At 36.7% G+C, this 22598-nt stretch overlaps 1 protein-coding gene across 4 annotated transcripts in view; it reads right to left on the bottom strand.

Annotated features, from left to right (window-relative positions):
- Window positions 1–22598, bottom strand: part of DTNA (dystrobrevin, alpha) — a 396613-nt gene that overhangs the window by 373234 nt on the left and 781 nt on the right. The gene's annotated exons all lie outside the window — the stretch shown is intronic.

Raw genomic sequence — 22598 nt, 5'->3', positions numbered from 1 at the left:
TGGCAAATAAGCACATGAAAAGATGTTCAACATCATTAGTCATTAAGGAAACACTAAAACCACGAGGAGATACTACTACACATGTATCAGAATATATAACATAAAACATAGTGTTAACGCTAAACGCTGGCAAATGCAGAGAAGCTTAATCTCTCACGCATTGTTTATGGGAATGTAAACTGGCACATCCATTCTGAAATATAGCTTGCAGTTTCTTACAAAACTAAACATCCAGCAATCTCACTGTTGGGCATTTATCCCAGAGAAATGAAAGTTTACTTTCACACAAACCTATTCACAGATGTTCATAGTATATTTACTTACAATATTCAAAAACTGGAAAAAACTGAGATGTCCTTTAACAGGTGAATGGTTAAACAAAATGTGGTATATCCATACCTTGGAATACTACTCAGAAATTAAAAGGAATGAACTATGGACACGGGGCAAGGTGGATGGAACTCAAGGAAATTATCTTGAACTTTTAAAAATCTCAAAAGGTTTTACATATAGTAAAATTCCATTTATATAACATTTTTGCAATGATAAAATTATAGAGATGAAGAGATTACAGGTTGTCAGAGGTTAGGGATGGAGGGATGGAGACGGGAAGAGAAATGAGCATGACTATAAAAGGGCAGAACTATGGAACTGTTCTCTATCTTGATTTTAGTGATATTTATGCAAAGCTACATATGAGATAAAATTGCATGCACCTAAATACACACACACACACGTATATAAAACTTGTTAAATCTGAATAAGGTCTGTGAATTATGCCCATCTCAATTTTCTCATTACGATATTTTATTACAGTTTTGCAAGCTGTTACCATTGGGTAAATTGGGTGACAAGTTCATGGGACCTCTGTATTATTTACTGCAACTGCATGTGAATCTATAATTATCTGAAAATAAAAAAATTTTAAACACTGAAGGCATTTAAGAGTATTAAAGAAATTTAGGGCAGCTTCAGCTTAAGAAGTTCCAACAAGTTTTTGACCAGCAGCTGCTGCTTTGGTTAATCTTATCCAACAGTTATGGGGATGACTGAGATTCACTGTGTTAGTTAACATTGGTTATAGAAAAGGATTGGCTAAAAGATCTTGACCCTTAGTCATTTTCTGTGTGACTAATTTAGTGTGTGACCTTGAGCAGTCTGTCTAACTTCTCTCTTAAATAAAAGGGTGGGGCTAAATGATACCTCTGCTTCTTCCCATTTTAATGTTCCACAAGCACATCATGATCCTAAGACAAAAGAAAGAGGATAAGAGCCGAGTTCGACAGAAGAATATGAAATATATCACGGGGACCTGGTTAGAAGAAAATGGCAGAATCTTTCCTTTTGGTAAGGCCGCCAAGGTGGTTTTGGGACAGCATTTGTTAGTTACAAGAAATTCTAATCTCTAATCTGTTCTCTACTACTATACAAGTAGTAGAGAACAATAGTAACACATTTCATCTATTATAGTGATCAGGATGCTGCACAATATAATACAAGGCTTATTTCACAAATACAACTATGACTATGGAATAGTAAGATGTTTTTAAGAATGGTTTTGTTGTGTTTGTGTGCATGTGTGCGCAAGTATTTTTAAAATAATTGACGAAAGTACTAACATCCTTTTGCATTGTAATAGTATTTTGCAAGGAAAGGTCTCTGTAGGAAGTTAAAACTGGAGATGCACAAGGACCCAGATTTCCTGAGCAATAATTAAAACTGTAAGGATTAGCTGACCAACAGTCCAAACAAAAATTAAGGGAGTTTTTTCTTCAAGGGAAGAAAACTCAAGGGAGTTTACCATCTAACAAGCCAAACAAAGCCAGTGAGCTTACTGAGAGAAGTGAAAAATCCTGTTTGGAATGTGTCAGAGCTTGTGAAAGAGAAAGTCAGGTGGAATGAGTTGAGCCAGCTGTTTTGCAATATTTTGAGCAAGAATTTTAAAAGGCATCAAGCATAGGGAGTCTACTCTAATAGATGAACTAAACAAACCCCAAAGCTTTATCAACCCATAAACTCAGTCTACCCTCCCAACCCGACACACTGCAAAATTTCAAGGCCAGCACAGGGTGAGTGTCATGGGCTATTAAAACACACATCTTGCTATGGTCACAATATTTGTGTCCCCCTGAAACTCATATGTGGAAATCCTAACACCCAAGTTGATGGTGTTAGGAGTGAAGCCTTTGGGAGGTAATTAGGTCATGAGGACAAAACCTTCATCAATGGTGTTAACTCCCTTATGAAAAAAGTCCCATGAGAGACTCCTTGCCCTTTCCACCATGTGAGGACATGGCAAGGGGTGCCATATATGAGCCAGTAAACAGGACCTCACCAGGCACCAAAACTGCCTTAATCTTGGACTTTCCAGCCTCTAGAACTATGAGAAATAAATTCTTGTTCTTTCTTAGTAACCAGCTTATGGTATTTTGCTATAGCAGTCTGAACAGACTAAGACACACTCATTTGGCAACATTTCAGTACCCCCTTTCTTCTTTAAGACTGCCTTACATACTGCATTTAAATGATTTACTTTTTAATAAAGCCACTGTGATTCACCATGGGCTTTATGTGTCATATTGATGACTCTTAAAGTGTGGTCCCTGGGTCAGCAGTGTCAGCATTGTCTGGTAACCTGTTAGAAATGCAAATATTTGGTTCCCAGTCCAGACCGATTAAATCAGAAACCCTGGCAGTGGGAACCAGCAAGCCGTTTTCAAAAGCTCCCCCCATCAACCAGGTAATTCTTATGCATGCTAAAGGTTTGAACTACTGTTTTATACACTCATTTATACACACACACACACACACACAAACACATGCATACACAGAGTTGATGTGGAATTAGGACAAAGATAATAAAATCATAGATTTCCTTAAAGATAGAAATTGATCCTTCAGCCTAATAAAATAACAGATAACAAAGAGCAAACTTTAGAGTCCTTAAATAGCCACTGTGGAGTGAATTCTGACCACTAGAACCTATACACACAATTTAAACCAGATTTTATCTTTTTCTGGTCCATTCTCCCAGTTTCCTACAGGTAGGGAAATCTATCTTATTAGGAGTCATTACCCACACAGGCAAAGAACTTAGAATTTGGAAGTATCCAAGTAGGACTCAAGTTCTATTTAGGTTTCTATTGAAGAGATTTGAGGTAGGGTGCAGGTAATGGTTAATGGTAAAATCTACTTGTTCATGCAGTTGTTGATTCAAGAAAGCCACTAAAATGTTGTCATATATCTCCTCATAACCTTCCTGCTTCTCAGAATGTTTAGATATTTTCTCATGTTTCATACAACACAATTTTTTCTTTATTCATCTCATGTTGTTTCATTGTTTCTTAATTGCATCTCCCAAATAGAATGTAAGCTCCCTAAGGACAAGGGAGTGGTGTCTCCAGGTGTTCAGTGTGGTCCAACTGTACATAGACACTGATAAGCAGATGCCTTCATCTTCCTCCAGTCCCACACTGGATCACCTAGATAGCTGAGATGTCACCTTGCAGTAGATGATGGCTTGCCTAATGAGAATTCAGAGCAAATCATTCAATTGTCAGCTTTGTATCTGGCAGAGTCAGAGTAACACTTTAGGTATTGCTAAAGAAAATGATGTTACCAATAAAACACTACTTTTGTATTTGAGATTTGTCATATTTTCCTCTTAGCCTATCACTAGGTAAAGACTGGTACATGTTATGACCATAACTATTTAGTTTTGCAACTATTCTATGTCAAATTTACTATTAGCATATAGGTGTTGTTAATTAAGCTTTCTGCTTGTGTTACAGATTTCTATCAATCTCAACCAGTGTTTTCTGGATTAGCATAACAAATCCAGCTCACAGTAATGTGCACCTTGGCAGTGTTAATGGATATGAGGCAAAAGGCTTTGGGAAAATAAACAGAGCTCTAATAGCTATGTCTTTAAAAACACATGACAATCTAAAACAGTGCTGCTGTTAGGTTTACCATCAATCTTAGGCAACTATTAAAATTTTCCATGGATTATTAGATTCATGCAAGCAAACTTCATTCACTGTTGTCATCTTGATTATAGCAGTGGTCACATCTTATGTGAAACCAGTTTTCTTCTATACTGGTTTGTTAATTTGTATTCCATAAAGCAGTGGTTACTTTTCATCACAGGGGAAAATTTTTATTTTTATTTTTTGACCAAATAGGCAAAATCTGGTAAACTATAACCTGCAAGATGCAAACAATGCTTATGTAAGCATTGGAAAGGGTTGTTTTCTGAAAGATATCAACTCAAGGATATACCATGTTTTTATGACTGGAGCTGAAGTTTTTATGACTAAAGTTTCCCATGCTCAGCAATTTAGGTAATTTTCACATAGACCTTCCAGAGAACAGTAACACCACCACCACTGTGGAGTTACGGTTGCACTCCTACTTAAAAGAATCCTATAGTATCAACTGCAATACCACACACTGCCACTGTGCCATCCATCTGCTGGATTCACCACCATAAAAGAGGTAAGGGTTGTTTATGCTGAGGGGTTTTCAGGGACTGCTGGCGGCAGACATTTATTTCATAGATGAGAGGGCCATTCAGTTTTCCTTTCTGAGAGAGTAAGGGTTACATTTCAATAGTAGCTAACAATCTAATAGTTCCTAGCCGACTGAGGAAAACAGAAAGCCAGAAATATGACTTAGTAGTGTGTACCTGCCGTTTGGGGATGAATTTGTACACTTATAAATAATCCCATTTCTCACACAGTAAGGTACAGAAGCTTAAGTTAAAAAGGAGAACTATATTTTTAGAAAAAAATAATGATTGAGGGGGTTTCAATACTGGGGATATCTAACATTTTTGTCCCATAACACAACTCCATTGCCTAAACCTACAGCAAAGTCTCCTAAAAACACAGCCTAGACCCAGTGGGACTTCTGGGATTAAAAGAATCAAGGGCATAACCAGCAGGGTGACCTAAGTTGGCACTGTGCTTAGGAAATAAAACTCAGAGTGATGATTGGGCATTCAGTAGATGCAGAGACTCAGAACAGAGTCACAGGAGAAATGTGAGCTCCACAAAAATCCCCCAAATAACAGAAAATATGCTTGAGTTGGAGCTAGTGGAAGTTTAAGCCAATTTCACTCAAATTTTCTGAGTCAAAGTGACCTAAGGACTTGGGGACATGCAAGAAACTGATATATGCATACTCACCTAATATATTTAGATATGCCCTTATTATTATATATTAATATTTATACTAGCTGTTTCTATAAACTGTGATTCACTTTTCCAAAAGCAACTTTGAGAGCAGACCCTGATTCTGTACATCTTTCGCTTAATCACAGTTCTGGAGAGGTAATTTAGACAAACCACAAGGTTCTGACCACGATATCACTCTTGATCCACCCAGGGGCTATTCATTCTAGTTACACATGACTTGAAAGCATCCTATCCATGTGAATGGCAGTTTGCACATTTCTTTCTTCTTCACCAACTAGGAGCTATGCTGGCCCCACCTGATTGCTTACTTAGATGCTAAAGCCCAGCGAACTCTTAAGTTATATAGTAGCTTCTTTCTTTTTTTACAAATAACTAAGTCATACAGCCCAGGAATTTCAGCTCTACCTTTTTGGTGGCTCTGTCATATTCAACACGTTACATAGGATCCCTTTTCCTATCTTTTTCTCATCTAGAAATTAGAGCTAATAATACTAGCACAAAGGGTTACTGAGTAGGATTGAGATAATATAGATGAAATGTTTAGAATTGTTCATGACAGATAAGTCTTAAGTATATATTCATCATTTTTATTCAAATAACTTTCTTTAGTCTGACTCCAGGTTCAAGAGGAAACTTACAATAATTTTTCTTTCCATGGGGATCAGCCAGTAAGGTAAGACTGCCTTACTCATGCTGATCCTAGTAACAATGATAATTCTAATTGTGATTAAGCAAATTCTTATTTATAGCTCAGTCTCTATAAGCTTAATGTGGCTTTGTATTTCAGAGAAGGATCTGGGTTCTGAATTTATAAATGAAGATAGATCCACGGACTTTCACGAATTCATTGAAAGTAATGGTTCTCTGTCAATACCAATCTCCATTCTTACATTTCAACTTCTACAGCACATTTCTGGTTGTTACCATCAGCTGCATGATTAAAATACACAAGGCCATTTAACTGGGAAACTTGGGGATGAGATCTATGCATTCCGATTTTTTTAAAGTTGCCTGGATTGTGACTCGCAGATCTGGATTAGCCCCTATCATTACTGTTAGCCTTAAAATTCTAAACTCATAAAGACAGGTTCTGATTCAATGTGTGGCTCCAGAATGGGTTTTAGATACCTGTACTTTTAGCAAAGCCCCCAGATGATTCTGATGCAGGTGGTCCTTGAAATATATTTGAGAAGCACCTAAAAAAAATGGCCAGTGTCCTAGTCACATTGAGCCACAGGAGCTAACAAAAGGCGTGGCAAGGATAAACTATGCCAAAGACTAGTTCTGTCACTGATTATAAAATACTGACTCCTAGTAAATAATATGGAATGACTGACTGATGGAACAGGGAGGAAGGAAAGCTGAAATATGCAGTCTTGTCAGGGCCTTGGTGAAAGCTTTGAGAAGCGCAAGCAAGGAACCAAAATGTTTTTAATTTCACTATGCTAGAAGCATGTCTCCTTTCATGACCATCCAAGATGCTAGATGCTAGTTGGGGTACTGAGGGATGAAAACTCAGAGAAAAACAGAAAACACACAAAAACAAAATGGATGGAGAGAACAGATAAATTTGTAGGAAAAAAAATCTAACTGGCATAGATTAGCATCTCTTCATAAATGGGCAGGAGCAGTCAAAGCTAAGAAAGAAGTGAAACGCTGATATCTGTCACCTTCTCCCACCTGTGACCGAGCTCAGTCTTAAAAAAAAAAAAAAAAAAAAAAAAAACCAAAAAACCACACACACGCGCACACACACACACACAAAATTACACATACTCACTCACATGAAACCACAGGACTATTTTTATCCCTTAAACTACTATTGGCTGAGTGAAGTTAGATTATTTTGCTTTTATAACCACTATAAAACCAGTCCATAGCAGACTGGTAACAGAATACCATTTCCTTTGGGTTCACTTCAGTTGTTTTTCGTCCTTGTCTATACAAGGATTCAAATTGTAGAAACATGGGACAACTCTCAATCTCGTATCTAAGCTCAATCTGAAGTATTAAAGGTATTTAGAGAACTTTTGTTTTTAGCTATTACATAATATGTTTGAAAAGTAAGGCATCAAACAGAAACAAAAACTTAAACCCAAAACAAGCAAACAAAAAGCAGAAACAAAAAAAGGTTTAAGCACTATGTTGACACTAAGGCAAACAAAAAAAGAGAACAGCTAGATGTTTTGAAATGTTTTCCTGTTTTGAAAATGATTCATATTTTGATAAAATTCTCAAAATCAATCTGACTCATATATTGCTTCCTAAAGGGTATTTAGCATCATGAGCAAAAATTATTATTTTGTACACACTTTTATGGTAAACATTATTTTTATAGTGTTTGGGTTAAAAGGAGGCAGAATTTATTTGCATGTGGAAAAAAATCACCTGACACATTTTGTGTTTATAAATAGCAATGAACACAGTAGGGGAAAATCTGGACCACTACCCACAGAAGGCACAGTGTGCACTTCCTATCAAAGCATTTTGGTAGTGATTTAATTACCACATTTAAAAAATGTCAACCAAGTAATGATTATAAGAAAGAAGACATCTGATTAGTATTGCCATGGCTGGGGGCCTTTATTTTAGAAAGGATGACTCTATGTAAGAGGAAACATCTGCTATATCATTTAAAAATCTGTTCTTAAAGCAGTGGTTCCTCCAACCTGCCCAAATGGTATTATTGAACAAACATTGTATAATGAAGGTTTGGAAGTCTTATCCCCAAACATTGCAGAGGCTCAACCATTTAAACACCCAAGCAAAATGAGTAAATGATAAATAGTATCAAATTGAAAGTACAAATGAAACAGAAGGAATAAAAAGAGCCTTAAGACAACTGGTGGTGAGGAACAGTGAAAGGATAGAAAATAATATTTTTCTAAACCAAGAATATGTGTCATCTTAAATGAAAAGCAGATTTACTCAGTTTACACAGAACAAGACATTTTCAAAAAAGTGTATAAATGGTGTATGTAATTGAAACATATGATTTATAGAAACTAAAAAATTCAGCTTATATACAGTAAAATGTGATGCCTAATCCAAAAGCTAAAATACTATTCATCAGAAGAGGTGGATACTATGTGAATACCAATTATGCCCTCTCAGTTTAGCAAATTGCTAGCTGAAAGTGTAAAATTATATAAATTATTGTCCTTAAAATACAATGAAATAACCATATTCAGGGCTGGAAGCCACAGACTACTTCTCAAATCTGTATCTGTCCATATTTCAGTACCATCACAAAACATTTTAAAATCTTTTAACCTTTTACTTCTTGTTGATTTTGTCTTACCCTATCCTGGGGTTTGGAACTATATCTCACTTATAAAATATCTATATAAAAATGCAGCTTTTCTTTCCTCAGGACAGCCTTTTAGCCAAGATTTCCTTTAATCTCACATGACCCCAGAGAAAAATGCCAGCATACAGTAAACAGTGAATCCCCCATGGTGGAACTGATGTGGTAATGACAATGATTAATTTGGACATCCACATACGCATCTGTCTCTAACAATACTGTGTGACAAGATCTCCTAAAAAGTATCTTCTTCAAATAATGCAGAGACACCCCCACTGTCACCTCCAAATACCTTAATGACGGGTGTCACCTCTAGAAAAGAACATAAAAACAGCTACAAAATCCATTAATGTATGACTTGGCAACTATGAGAAACAACACGAGGGAAGTATAGGCCTGGCTCATTTCTTTGATGTCAACCACAAAATCAGACATGGAGTAGATCTGCGTTAAGGACAGAAAATAACTGCATAATCATTAATATGTATCAACCAAGGAATAGTTTCAGGTAATGCATTTTTAATTTCCTTACTATATTTACTTGAAAAAACATTTATAATACAAGCACACAAAATGTTAAACACAATAAATACATTTTCCAAAAACCTAAACTGATAAGTCAAGGATCACTGAAAGCATAAATTTAGCATATTTTACAATGGTTGGAGGGGTTACTCTAGTGCAGTGGTTCTCAACTTTAGTGTGTAGCACAACCCCCTGGAGAGCTGGCTACAAGACAGATTGTGGGATCTATCCCCATAGTTTGTGATTCAGTGGGTCCAGGATAGACACCTAGAATTTGCATTAACAAAGAGTTCCAAAGTTGTGCCGATGCTGCTGAGGCCAACACTTTGAGAACCACTGCTCTAGTAGAGTGAGAATTTCAAGGTTGGCTACAATGTTAATAACTTGATTTGTCTATTTTATGAATTTCTCTAGACTGTTGTTCTTTATGATCTCCTCTGTGTCAGCTGTAATTCCTCAGCATATTGGTTTCAAGCAGGGAATTCTTAGCTCCATCTTTTGTACTTAACCTACCAAGTAGTGATCAAACAACTTGACAAATCAGTACATTTATTTTTAATGCATAATTTTTACATCAAAAGAAATTAATAAGAATGCTTTCTAGGAGGTGCTCCTCAGAGTTTAAATATGGATTTTGTGTTCACTATTTCTTAGTTTATAAACATTTTCTCACGCACTTACTGGTTCAAAACTACATTTCAGGTGGATGGTATTCTTGCAAATAAAGAGCATTCAGTGAGAGTAGTGCAAGAGCTGGGATGATGTGGTCCCAGAATCCCACCAGAGAAGACATCTCTGAGAGTGGGGGAAATCTCCAACTATGCCACAGCCTACAGTAATGGCTTTCCAGGAGGGGAGAGAGAATTGATTTGGGGGAGTAAGAGTACCTGCCTAAGGTCCATGAATCCTACACTGATGGACTGCACTGTGAACACATCTATCTGCATCACCACTTGAGGACTCACTCATCCCAGTTACCTGTCAAGTGTTGATTATTCAGAAACAGATAAGCAGTAACCCTCTGAGATTTATCCTCTGAGAATCAATGGGAGTGATTTTTCTCATATTATGCTTGCATAAAACATACAGGTTGGGCTTTTGCTTCTGTGAAGAAGGAGAAAAAACACTTCCCTACTCCTCTTACTAAGTACAACTAAAACCCCTGTATTTTATACATAAAATAAACATACAAAGACACTGAAAGCTGGAGAAAAGAAGACAAATCAGCTAGGGTACCTCGGAGCTCAAGGAATGACAAGATGGTGAGTTCCCTGAAATTCATTGGATATGTTGCCTCACATATCCAATACTTGGGGCTAAAGAAACTGGAAACCCAGAAATGCCATCAGGTACAACTTTTAAAAGGGTGCCAACAAAACTATACCCTCCCTGACCTAAGGAAAAGGAAAGGAGCAGCATAGCTAGATAAAAAACCAATTTAGGCAATAAATGCTCTATTATAGCCACAGATGACAGAAATAATTGTGCCTCTACCACACCGATGCCAACACAAGCTGTGTAGGAAACCTACACTTCCACCCTTGCCAAGCTGTCATGAGACACCCCAACTTCTCGCATCCCCACTGTGATGATGCCATAGAAGGCCAAGTAAAAAGCTGGGACTTTCATTTTCACGAATGGTAATAAAGACTCCCCTATTCTTCTCCACCACTATGTTGTCAGTAGTAACTATGGGAGGATCCTGGAGTTCTACACCTACCTTGCAGTACTGAGTCTCCCTTCTCCTTCTCTGCTGGAATGGTGTCACGGGTGGCTTAATGGAGAGTCAGGACTGTCATTAAGACCCAGCAGTCATTAGGCCACCTCTTCTGTCCCCCTAGTGTGTCAGTGGAGAGACCACATGGGGAACAGAAAGGAGGCACTTCTACCCTTCACAGCTTGAAGAATCAGTGAAGACCTGGTGAGAAGCCCGGATTCCCACTTTGCCCTACAGTAATGTGAAGTACCTTCAGGTGTCAAGGGAGACTGAGTGAGGAACCTGATTTCTACTCCCCACCTGTCACTAATGCTCACTGAGGTGATGTTAGTGGAACTTGGCTAAATTAGAAAGTTTAAATAAGATTCAGAGTCTCTTAACATATAAGAAAATGGCCAAGTTTCTGTTGAAAATCATTCATCATACCAAGAACCAGGAAGATCTCAAACTGAATGAAAGATGACAATCAACAGATGCCAAAAACAAGATCCCAGAGATATTAGAATTATTTGACAAAATTGTTAAAGCAGTCATAAGAAAAACATTTCAATTGAATGATTATAAACACGCTTCAAACAAATGAAAAAACAGAAACCTTTGGCCAAGAAATAGAACACATAAGGGAAAACTAAGTAGAAATTTTAGAATTGAAAAAAATAACCAAAATATAAAAATCAGTGGGTAGGTTCCATAGCAGAATGTGAGTGACAGAAGAGAACATGGGAGCTACAAGATAGAAAAATAGAAATCACTCAATTTGAGTAACAGAGAAAACAGATTAGAGAATAAAAAGAGAGAGAAAGAGAGCCTCAGACACCTGTGTGTGGTAAGCTGCATAATGGCTCCCAAAGATATTCAGCAGAATGGCTCCAATCCCTGGCAGCTGTGAATGGAAAAAGAGATTTGGTAGATGTGATTATACTACAGCTCTTCAGATAGGGAGAGTGACTTGCACTATCTAGGTGGGTCCTAAATGTAATCACAGTGTCCTTAAAAGAGGGAGGCAGAGAGCAGAGATAAATCTGGCCACAGAAAAGCAAGTAGGAGATACGATGACATCGGAAAGAAATTGGAGTGATCAAGGAAGGGATTGTAAGTCAAAGAATACAGGTGCCTCTAGAAGCTAGAGAAACCAAAGAAACAGATTATTCCTTAGAACCTCCAGAAGGAAGCAGCATTGCTAACACCTTGATGTTAGCCCTATGAAACTGATTTTTGACTTCAGGCCTTCAGAACCACAAGAAAGTAAATGTGCACTTCCGTAAGGCATGAACTGTATGGTAATTTGTTACAGTAGCCATAAAAAAACTCAATATACTGTGTGACAATAAAATAAAAAGGTCTAACATTCATGTCTTGGAGACCTGAAGAAAAGGAAAAATTGGACGAGGCTGAAAAATTGCTAAAAATGGCTGAAAACTTCCCAATTTTGACAGAAGTCGTAGACCTACAGACCTAAACACCTGAGTAAATCTGAATGCCAAAAAAAACTCTCCAAAGATATCCATGCCAAGACACATTATAGTCACATTTACGAAAATTAAAGACAAAACAGCAAGAGATAAATGTTACTTTACCAAAGGAGAAAATCCATTAGAATAACAATGGATTTTCATCAGAATACATGGAGTACAAAGGAAGTAACACGACATTTTTCAATTGCTTTAAGAAAAGGCCTGTCAACCTAGAATATTATATCCAGTGAAAATCTTTCAGGAAGAAAGGAAAAATCAAGACATTCTCAGCTAAAGGAAAACAAAAATATTTTGTCACCAGCAGATCTGACCTGCTCACAAAGGATGGCTAGAGAAAGTTCTTAAAACAAAAAGGAAACAATAAAACAAGAAAGGTTAGAACTTCAAGAAAAAAGAACATGGTAAGCAAAACATATGAACAAGTGCAACAGACCTTCCGTCTTTGCTTACTGAAGCAAAAATTATAACACTGTCTGATGTGGTTCCAAACGTATGTAGAGGAAATATTTAAGACAATCATATTATAAATGGAGGTTGTAAAGGGAGGTAAGGTTTCTATACTTCATTCAAATTGATAAAATGACAACAGCAGTAGCCAGTGACAAATTATGTGTATATGATGTAACACTTAGAGTGATGATAAAAAAAAAAGAAAACAAAAAAACCTGGCTGGGTGTGGTGGCTCACGCCTGTAATCCCAGCACTTTGGGGGGCCGAGGCAGGCATATCACAAGGTCAAGAGATCGAGACCATCTTGGCTAACACAGTGAAACCCCGTCTCTACTAAAAATACAAAAGAAAAAAGAAAAAATAAAGAAAAAAAGAAAATTAGCCAGGCATGGTGGCAGGCGCCTGTAGTCCTAGCTACTCAGAAGGCTGAGGCAGGAGAATGGTGTGAATGCGGGAGGTAGAGTTTGCAGTGAGCCGAGATTGCACCACTGCACTCCAGCCTGGGCGACACAGTGAGACTGTATCTCAAAAAACAAACAAACAAACTTTATACACTGACACACTTAAAAACACTATACACATAAAAGTGGAATTCTATAAATGCTCAATAACAGGATGGTAGGAAAAAAAACCCAGTGAAATCCAAAATAGAGATAACAAACAAAAAATGGCAGATGTAAGCACTAAAGTATGGTATTAATATTTACAGTAAATGTAAATGGTTTAAATATACCAATTAAAAGACAGATATTAGCAGAGTGCATTAAAAATAAGAGCCAACTATAGTTTGTCTACAAGGAACTCAAATAAAATATAAAATATGGGCCAGTGGAAAGTACAAGGATGGAAAAAGGGATATGCAAACATCCATTAAAGGAAAAATGACATTAAAAATGTCTATATTAATATCAGACAAAGTAGACTTCAGAGCAAACAAAACTACCAGAAAGAGAGAAGGGCATTATTTAATAATAAAGTCAATACACCAAGAAGACATAACAATTCTAAATATGTATGCACCAAATAACAGAGCTATAAAATATGTAAAGCCAAAGTGGTAGACGTGAAGGGAGAAATAGACAAACTCACAATTATAACTGGATACGGCATATACATTTTCATTAATAGGAAAACTAGAGAGAAAATCAGCAAAGACATAAGAACTTGACAGCAACATCAACCAACGTGATTTAATCAGCATTTATAGAACACTCTGCCCCCAAACAGCCAAATTTACATTCTTTTATAGTGCCCATGGAACATATACCAAGGTATAACACATTAAAATAAACCTCAACAAATTAAAAGAATTGAAATCATACAGCATGTGTTCTCTGAATACAACAGAATTGAACTAAAAGTCAATAATGGAAAGAAAGCAGGAAAAATCTTCAAACATTTAGAAATTGAACACTATAATTCTAAATATCCAATTAGTCAAAGAGGAAATCTCAAGGAAATTTTAAAAATACATTCAACTAAATTAAAATGAAAATACAATATACAAAAATGTATGGGATACCACGACGGCAGAACTGAGAGGGAAATCTACAGCACTAAATGCATACATTAGAAAAGAGGAAAGATCTCAAACCAATAATCTTAGCTCCCTGCCAAGAATATAGAAAAAGATATTATTATCTTTCTTCAAGAAAAATAGGAGAAAATAACAATTATAAGAGCAGAAATCAATGAAATGGAGAACAGAAAAATAATAGAGAAAAATTAATGAAACAATGTGTTCTTTTAACAGATGAATAACATTGAAATCCTCTAGAAAAACTGATAGAAAAGAAGAGAGAAGACACAAATTAGTAACATCAGGAATGAAACATGGAATAGCACTAAAGACCATGCAGGCATCCAAAGAATAATTTGAAATATTAGGAGTAATTCTACACAAATAAATTTGACAACTGAGATGAAATGAACAATTCCTCAATCAACTTAAACCACAGTAACTCATACAATATGAAACAGACCATTATTGTGTCACCCCACAAATTCATATGTTGAAGTCCTAACCCCCAGGATCTCAAAACGTGACTCTACTAGAGATAGGACTTTTAAAGAAACTGATTAAGATCAAAAAGAGTTTAAATTAAAATGTAGCTGTTAGGGTGTGTTTAGGGCCTAATCCAATCTGACTGGTGTCCTTACACAAAGAGGAAATTTGAACACACGGAGAGACACCAGGGATGCTTGAGCACTGAGGAAAAGATGATGTGAAAACACAGTGATAACTTAGTTATCTGCAAGCCAAAGAGAGAGGCCTCAGAAGAAACCAAATATGCCAACACCATGACCTTAGACTTCTAACCTCCAGAACTGTGGGGAAATAAATTTCTGTTGTTTAAGCCACAGAGTCTGTGGTATTTTATGTCAGCCCTAGCACACTCATATAGATATTAAGGAAATCAAGTCCCATAACTAAAACCAAAAACACTCTAAAGAAGAAATCTCCCAGCCCAGGTGATTTCACTGGAGAATTCTGTCAAAGGTTTTTTAAAAAAATAACACGAATCCTATGTAATCTCTTTCAGAAAATAGAAGAGCGAACACATCCCTATTCATTTTATAAAGCTAGTATTATCCTGATACTAATACCAAAAACAGTACCAAAAAAAAGAAAACTACAAGTCAATATTCCTCATTTGAATATAGATGTAAAAATCTTTAACAAAACATTGGCAAATCAATTCCGTAATTCATACAAAGAATTAATCATACATAATGAATAAATGGAGTTTATTGCAAGGATGCAAGGCTGGTCCAATAGTCAAAAATTGATCAATGTACTCCAACATATTAAGAAGCTAAAGAAGAAAAATCATATGATCACATTATGTGGTGAAGAAAAGCATTTGACAAAAATCAATACCTATTTGTGATTTTTTTTAAAACTCAGGAAAAAATGGAAATCAAAGTGGAATTCTTCAATTTGATAAATAACATTTACATAAAACTTACAGATAACATTATACTTAATGCAGAAAGACTGAATGCTTTCCACTGAAGATTAGCAAAAGGCAAAGATGCTTGCACTCTCTATTTTTAGTCTATATAGTACCAGAAGTTCTAGCCAGTGCAATAGGACAAGAAAATGAAACAAAAGGCATATAGATTAGAAATAAATAAAATTGTCTCTGTTTTCAGATGACATGATGGTGGTCTACCATCTGCTAATTAATCTGTTAATTAGCATGATTCAACATATCACATTGAACACACATATAAAAACATCACATTGTACCTCATTAACATATACAACTATGATGTGCCAAAAAAATACAGAACTGCTCGGGCACGGTGGCTCACGCCTGTAATCCCAGAACTTTGGGAGGCTGACACAGGTGGATCACCTGAGGTCAGGAGTTCGTGACCAGCCTGGTCCACATGGTGAAACCCTCTCTCCACGAAAAATACAAAAATTAGGGGGGCGTGGGGTGGGTTCCTGTAATCCCAGCTACTCAGGAGGCTGAGGCAGGAGAACTGCTTCAATCAGGGAGGCGGAGGTTGCAGTGGGCATAGATCATGCTACTGCACTCCAGCCTGGGCAACAGAACAAGACTCAGTATCAAAACAAGCAACAACAACTATATACACACACACACACACACACACACACACACACACAAACACATAGAACTAATAAGCGAGTTCAGGAAGTTCCCAGGATACTAGATAAACATAAAAATCAATTAAATTTCAATATATTTGAACTGAATACCTCAACACTGAAATTAAAAATACATTATTATTTTAAATTGCTTAAAAGTTACTCATATGTAAGTTCAGTAATATATGTACCACACTTAATCCCAAAACCTACAGATCACTGATAAAAGGTATCAAAGATGTTCACATAAATGGAGAAACATGCCACATGTATGGATTAAACATCAATTATCCTTAAACTGCTAAGCAGTTTTAACATAATTCCTATCAAAATCCCATTAAGATTTTTTGTTAATATAGACAAGATAATTCTAAAATTTATATGAAAAGTCAAAGGAATCAGAATAGCTGAAACAATTTTGAAAAAAAAAAAAAACAAAGTGGGAGGAATCAATCTATTATGAGTTCAATAGTTACTTATATGTAAATCTATGTAATAGGTTTCCAAAGAATAAGAAACCCCAAAATAAATCCAAACAAATATTCCTAATGCAAACCACATATCTTACAAAGAACCATTATTGACAATATATAAAGAATTCTCAAAACATAGCATAAAAATTCCCAAACAATCCAAATAGAAAATGAAAAGACATCTCACCAAGGAAGATATTTAAATGACAAACAGGCACATTAAAAGATGTTCACCATCATCAGTCTTAAGGAAATGCAAATTGAAATCACAACGAAATATTGCTACACACCTATCAGAATGGCTAAAATACAACACAGCAACAATACCAAATGCTAGTGAAGATACAGAGACACTAATTTCTCATATACTGTTAATGGGGATGTAAAATGGCACATTCACTCTGGAAAAGTCTAGTAGTCTCTTATAAAAGTAAACATGCAACTTCTGGGAATTTATCCCAAAGAAATTAATACTTACAATACATTAATACAAAAATATTTACATGAATGTCTATAGTACTACAAAACATTTTAGTTGTAGTAGTTAAAAAAATTGGAAAAAAAAAAAACAGATGTCTTTCAATAGGTGAATGGTTAAACAAGCTATAGCTCATGTATGCCACAAAATACTATTGAGCAACAGAAAGGAATAAGCTATTGAGACACGCAACAACCTAGATGAATTTCCAGAAAACTATGCTGAGTGGAAAAACCAATCCCAAAAGTTCACATAATGTATAATTTCACTTATATAATATTCTTGCAATGACAAAATTATAGAAATAGAGAACATATTAATGATTGCAAGGGATTAAGGGGTTGGAGGTGGGTAGTGGTTAGAGCCAAGTTGGTGTGGCCATAGAAGAGCAATAGGAATTATCATTCTGGTGCTGGAATTTGTTCACCACTGTGTCAATGTCAACATCCTGGTTGTGATATTGTACTATCATTTTGCAAGAATTTACCATTGGGGAAACCTGGGTAAAGGGACCACGGGATCTCTGTATTACTCCTTACAACTGCATATGGACCTCGAATTATCTCCAAATAAAGTGTTTAATTAAAAGTACTGATTGAATATATTCCAATTATGCAGATTACATTTGGCAACGCAAAATAAATGTATAGTATGATTTATATGTTTGCATACTTTTTATAACAATGTGTGATAGCAGAAATTATACTTTTGTCTATTTTGGGGTAGGTGATAAGAAAAGATACACACATAGCTGTTCTGATTTCTGTACCATGTTGATACTATCAAATCTGTTCAGAAAACCCAATTTGGTTGCTGTGGGCAGGTATTGGCACTGTTCTTGGCTTTCACTTGCTGTCAAATAGGCTACCACATGCATTCACTCAAAAATAAACCATTGCTTTTATTATTCCTTGACTAAATACAACTCTTACTGGAAAAGAATGAGAGCATCACTTATTGATGAATCTACTTTTAAATTGAGGAATAAATCATTTTTAGATGGTTACATTATTATTATTATTATTTTAATTTTTTGAGATGGAGTCTCGCTATGTTGCCCAGGCTGGAGCGTAGTGGTGCGATCTCAGCTCACTGCACGCTCCACCTCCCAGGTTCGCACCATTCTCCTGCCTCAGCCTCCTGAGTAGCTAGGACTACAAGCGCCCACCACCACTCCAGCTAATTTGTTTTCATATTTTTAGTAGAGATGGGGTTTTACTATGTTAGCCAGGATGGTCTCGATCTCCTGACCTCGTGATCTGCCTGCCTCGGCCTCCCAAAGTGCTGGGATTATAAGCATGAGCCACCGCGCCTGGTCAACTTTTGAATTTTTAGTAGAAACAGGGTTTCACAATGTTGGCCAGGCTGGTCTCGAACTCCTGACCTCAGGTGATCCACCCCCACGCCCCGGCCTCCCAAAGTGCTGGGATTACAGGCTTGAGCCACCGAGCCCAGCCTTAAAATTCTTACATTCATTAATGATCACAGAATCTTTAGCTGTTAAAGATATTTTCCTGATCATTTGAAATGCTAATATAGATACTCTTACACTTTTGATTTTAACAACCTTAATAGTTTCAAATGGTGCTTAATATACCATTTTTGAATTAAAAATACATAATATAATGAAACATTTCTCATAATCTATTAGTCATCTGTTTTTGTCTAGCATTTATATATCTTCATGTTTTGTATATTTTTCACCTATAAAATATGGGGCAAAAATATTCATATAAAGGAAGTTCTATTTTTCCACTGCTTTTTTTTAAAAAAACAATCAAAATATCAGATTAGGTAGTGTTATGATTTTCAACAGCAATGGAAATTTAATTCAGCAGTAAGATTCTGAGCCAGGTATTATATATCAATATTTAATAGTATGAAATACAGAATCAGAATGCTTTGTTTTAAAGACCATCTCAAACTATGTGACAGTGGTCAGGGTTACTCTCCTCCTTGTGCTTCAGTTTTCCCTTCTATAAAATTGAGATAATGATATGCAAGCCTCATATGGCTTTTGTAAAGAATATATCACATAATTTATATAGAGACCACAGAATGACGCTCAGTACATAGTAAGTGTTCAATAAATTTAGTCACTCCTATGTTTGCTTGAACTCATTAATATGAATTTCCCCAGCATCTTCAGCACTCAATATCATCTCCATCACTATGGAGCCTCCTCTCTTCTTTTGGGTAGTTGAGAGAATGTCAGTGACTGTGTGATAAATCAATTAAAGTTCTATTTTGAGACATCCTGGCACTTTAACAAAAACAACAACAACAAACCTCCCAAACCACACAGAACTACTTCTTTTAGTTTGAAAGTAGTTGCCAAGGAAAAGAAAGAAAATGACTATATTACATTAAACCTAAATCACTCTTTGCAAATAGGTGAGTAACCACATAAAGCTAGCACATGCCCCGTGTGCTTTGAAAAAAGTACTGATAGTTTTGTAAACCCTCCCCCCATGTCCACGGATGGATAATGAGGTGAAACAGTATGTCTCCTGGTGAATACAGAAGTAAAGAGATAACTAGAGTGACACACATCTCTGATTCAGAACATAATTCAGAAAATTAACATGCAAGCATTTAGTAAAAGATTACTGGAATTAGTACACACCTTCTCACGTGTCATTCCCGCACAAATATGTGACTTTTCAGGCACCTTGTCCTGACCTCCATGTCTAGTCCAGAATCCTTTAATAGATATTCTCATAGAACTCCTTCTTTCATTCAGGAAACCTACCTCAACTTACAAGTAATCATTTATTGGTATAATTATTTTATTAAAGCTTGTCCCCCTGTGCAGTCAGGGCTCACAGATCTTTCTGCTCACTATTGAACCCCACTCTTGCACCTCACACCTGGAGAAAAGAGGCTCTGTAGAAGCAGAGACAGTACAGTTCTTTCAAACTAGAGGTGTGGGACTTGAAAGGAAAAGGTCATGTCAAAACTACCAAGTGAGATAAAAGTAGCAAGCTGTCTCTAAAATAAGTAACAGAAGCTAGAAAACTGGAACGCTGAGTTAAGAAAGGATATATGTATGTATTACAGGATTTGTCTTGATAACAATCAACACTATATATAAATGGACTTGGAAAAATCAATTCAATTTCAATATCAAAAACACTTGTGACTGATGGCATACAAGCACTCTGACCACAGGACTGCACTGTAGCATCCCAAAATAAAGATGTAGCCATAATTCTGGGGTGTGTGTGGGGGTGTGTGTGTGTGTGTGTGTGTGTGTGTTTCGGGGAGGGGATGGTTAACCACTGAAGAGCTGAATATTTTTTCTCATATCCACAGATATGTTTCCGTGCCGTTTAGTTGGATTCTAGTCTCTTTTTACTTATAATGTTGAGTAAGTGTGAGTTTGAAATTATATATATTGAATTTAATTAAAGTGAAAGATGAGAATTAAAGGAAATCTATGAATGTCAAAATAATTTTGAAACTCGTTATGTGAAGAAGCAATTAAAGTTTACTTGAAAAAAAATAACAGATGAAGACTTAAGAGACATCTGCCCAATAAAATGAATATTGTGAAAGCTCTATGATAAGCTCAAATGAAGAGTAATTCTCTAAATATGTGAGAGTAATTCTCCATGTAAGTTGGAGCTCACCCCATTGAGACCTTTCTTCACATCATGGTTCATTTAAAACAAGTGGAGATTTTAAAAGTATTTCAACTTAGAACTAATGAGAAAATTTGATTTCAGTCTTCACTGCTACACAATTCAGTATAAAGTACATACAATTGGCTAAATGACATGACAAACTCGAATGCCCTTAAAATACAGCTTGCTTCTAATCACTGATAGTTCAAAGAGAATTGCATAATTCTTTTAAAACTGCCCAACTCTCGCCAGAGTGAGTGGATTAAATACAACTAAACTTGCTCAAAAATCTGCAAGATGGTGGTGTTCTGAAGAAAACGATGGCCATGATCTGAACAAAGAACAGACTAATAACCTAGGAAATTTAAAATTAATTGCAAACACATAGCTTTAGCCATCTGCTTTATAATAATTTACCTTGTTGATACATCTTACCTGCTGAAAATCTCAACTTTGTTGTGAAATGCAACTTTAGTCACTGTAGGACATGCAACTTTAATTATTGTAGGACACTTGGTTAATTGTGGTGAAAGGAAACTACTCAAACATTATTTGCCATAATTTTAGTATTGAAAGTTAGAATAAGAAGAAAAAGTAGAAAAAGTTAATTATTCTGAACATGCAGCACATACCTATTAAGGCTCATCTTCATAGAAAGATGTGGTCAATATAGAAGACTTTAGGTATAATGAGTTGATTAGGGGCGCATGAAAAGTCCAACTAGACTCTAACACTTAATAAATGTATGACCTTGGGTAAGTTATTTTGCCTCTCTGGGCCTGGATTTTCTCACCTGCAAAAGTTGTTTATTAATATTATCTACCCCCCTGGTGGTCTAAGAATTAAGACGGTGAATCAATCTAAACCACATAGAACCGTGGAACATGTGGAACACTTTTTTCCTAAAGTTTCCACCTTTGGAATAAGCAAAAGAAAAAAAACCATTATTTTTTTAAAGAAATCAGTAACTGTACACTTCGACAGTACAAGTATCTCTTAGATTAGAAAGGAAACACAAGCACATTAAATGCCAAGTGATGACATATAACAGGAAAACATAAGCATCAACTTAAAAGACAATTTTTAGAGTAAGAACCTAAAGCATGGTAAGCTTCACTGCAAGGTACATCCAATATCTGCGCCTCCCTCTGCCCCCTCCCTGCCAAGTTTTACAGTTATCTTCCCAAAGTCATACCCTAAGCCTGCCAAAGAGCAAAGTTTTACCATCAAGTCCCAGGAGTGGTACCACTGAGTCCCAGCCCCGGGGTCGCCACCCCCTTCTCTCTTTGGCTTTGGTCTTTTGACAGACACCTCTCTCCACCTCCCACTCCGGATAACAGAAGGAACCTCCCGCCTGCCCTCTGTCCAGCAGAAAACTTCGAAGTGGGCAACAGGCTATAAACGCCGAAGACACTCACCCCCGTCCCCACCGCCCCCCGTCCCCAGAGCCCAGAGCCCACTCCCACTCTGGCATCGGCCCGGGCACCGCAGTGCATTGCAACACGAGAGGACGCCGCTGGCTGCAAAGGAACCCATCGCGGATGTCCCGGTCAATACCCCTCAGACTGTTCCCCGACGTGAGTATCATCCCTAATGGAGGTAGACACGCCACCTCCCACCAGCTCAGCACGCGAGGATGACCAAGAGGGCAGCGACCACAACAAAAACAACTCAACCCGCGACGCGAGGGAGCCAGCTGCCATCGCCACCCCCCGAGCGGCGCCGCGGCA

This window comes from Mandrillus leucophaeus, unplaced genomic scaffold (genome assembly GCF_000951045.1).
Source record: "Mandrillus leucophaeus isolate KB7577 unplaced genomic scaffold, Mleu.le_1.0 Scaffold145, whole genome shotgun sequence".
Taxonomy (NCBI): domain Eukaryota; kingdom Metazoa; phylum Chordata; class Mammalia; order Primates; family Cercopithecidae; genus Mandrillus; species Mandrillus leucophaeus.
Note: the sequence above shows the minus strand (reverse complement) of the source record. Positions and strands in the feature narration are given on the sequence as shown.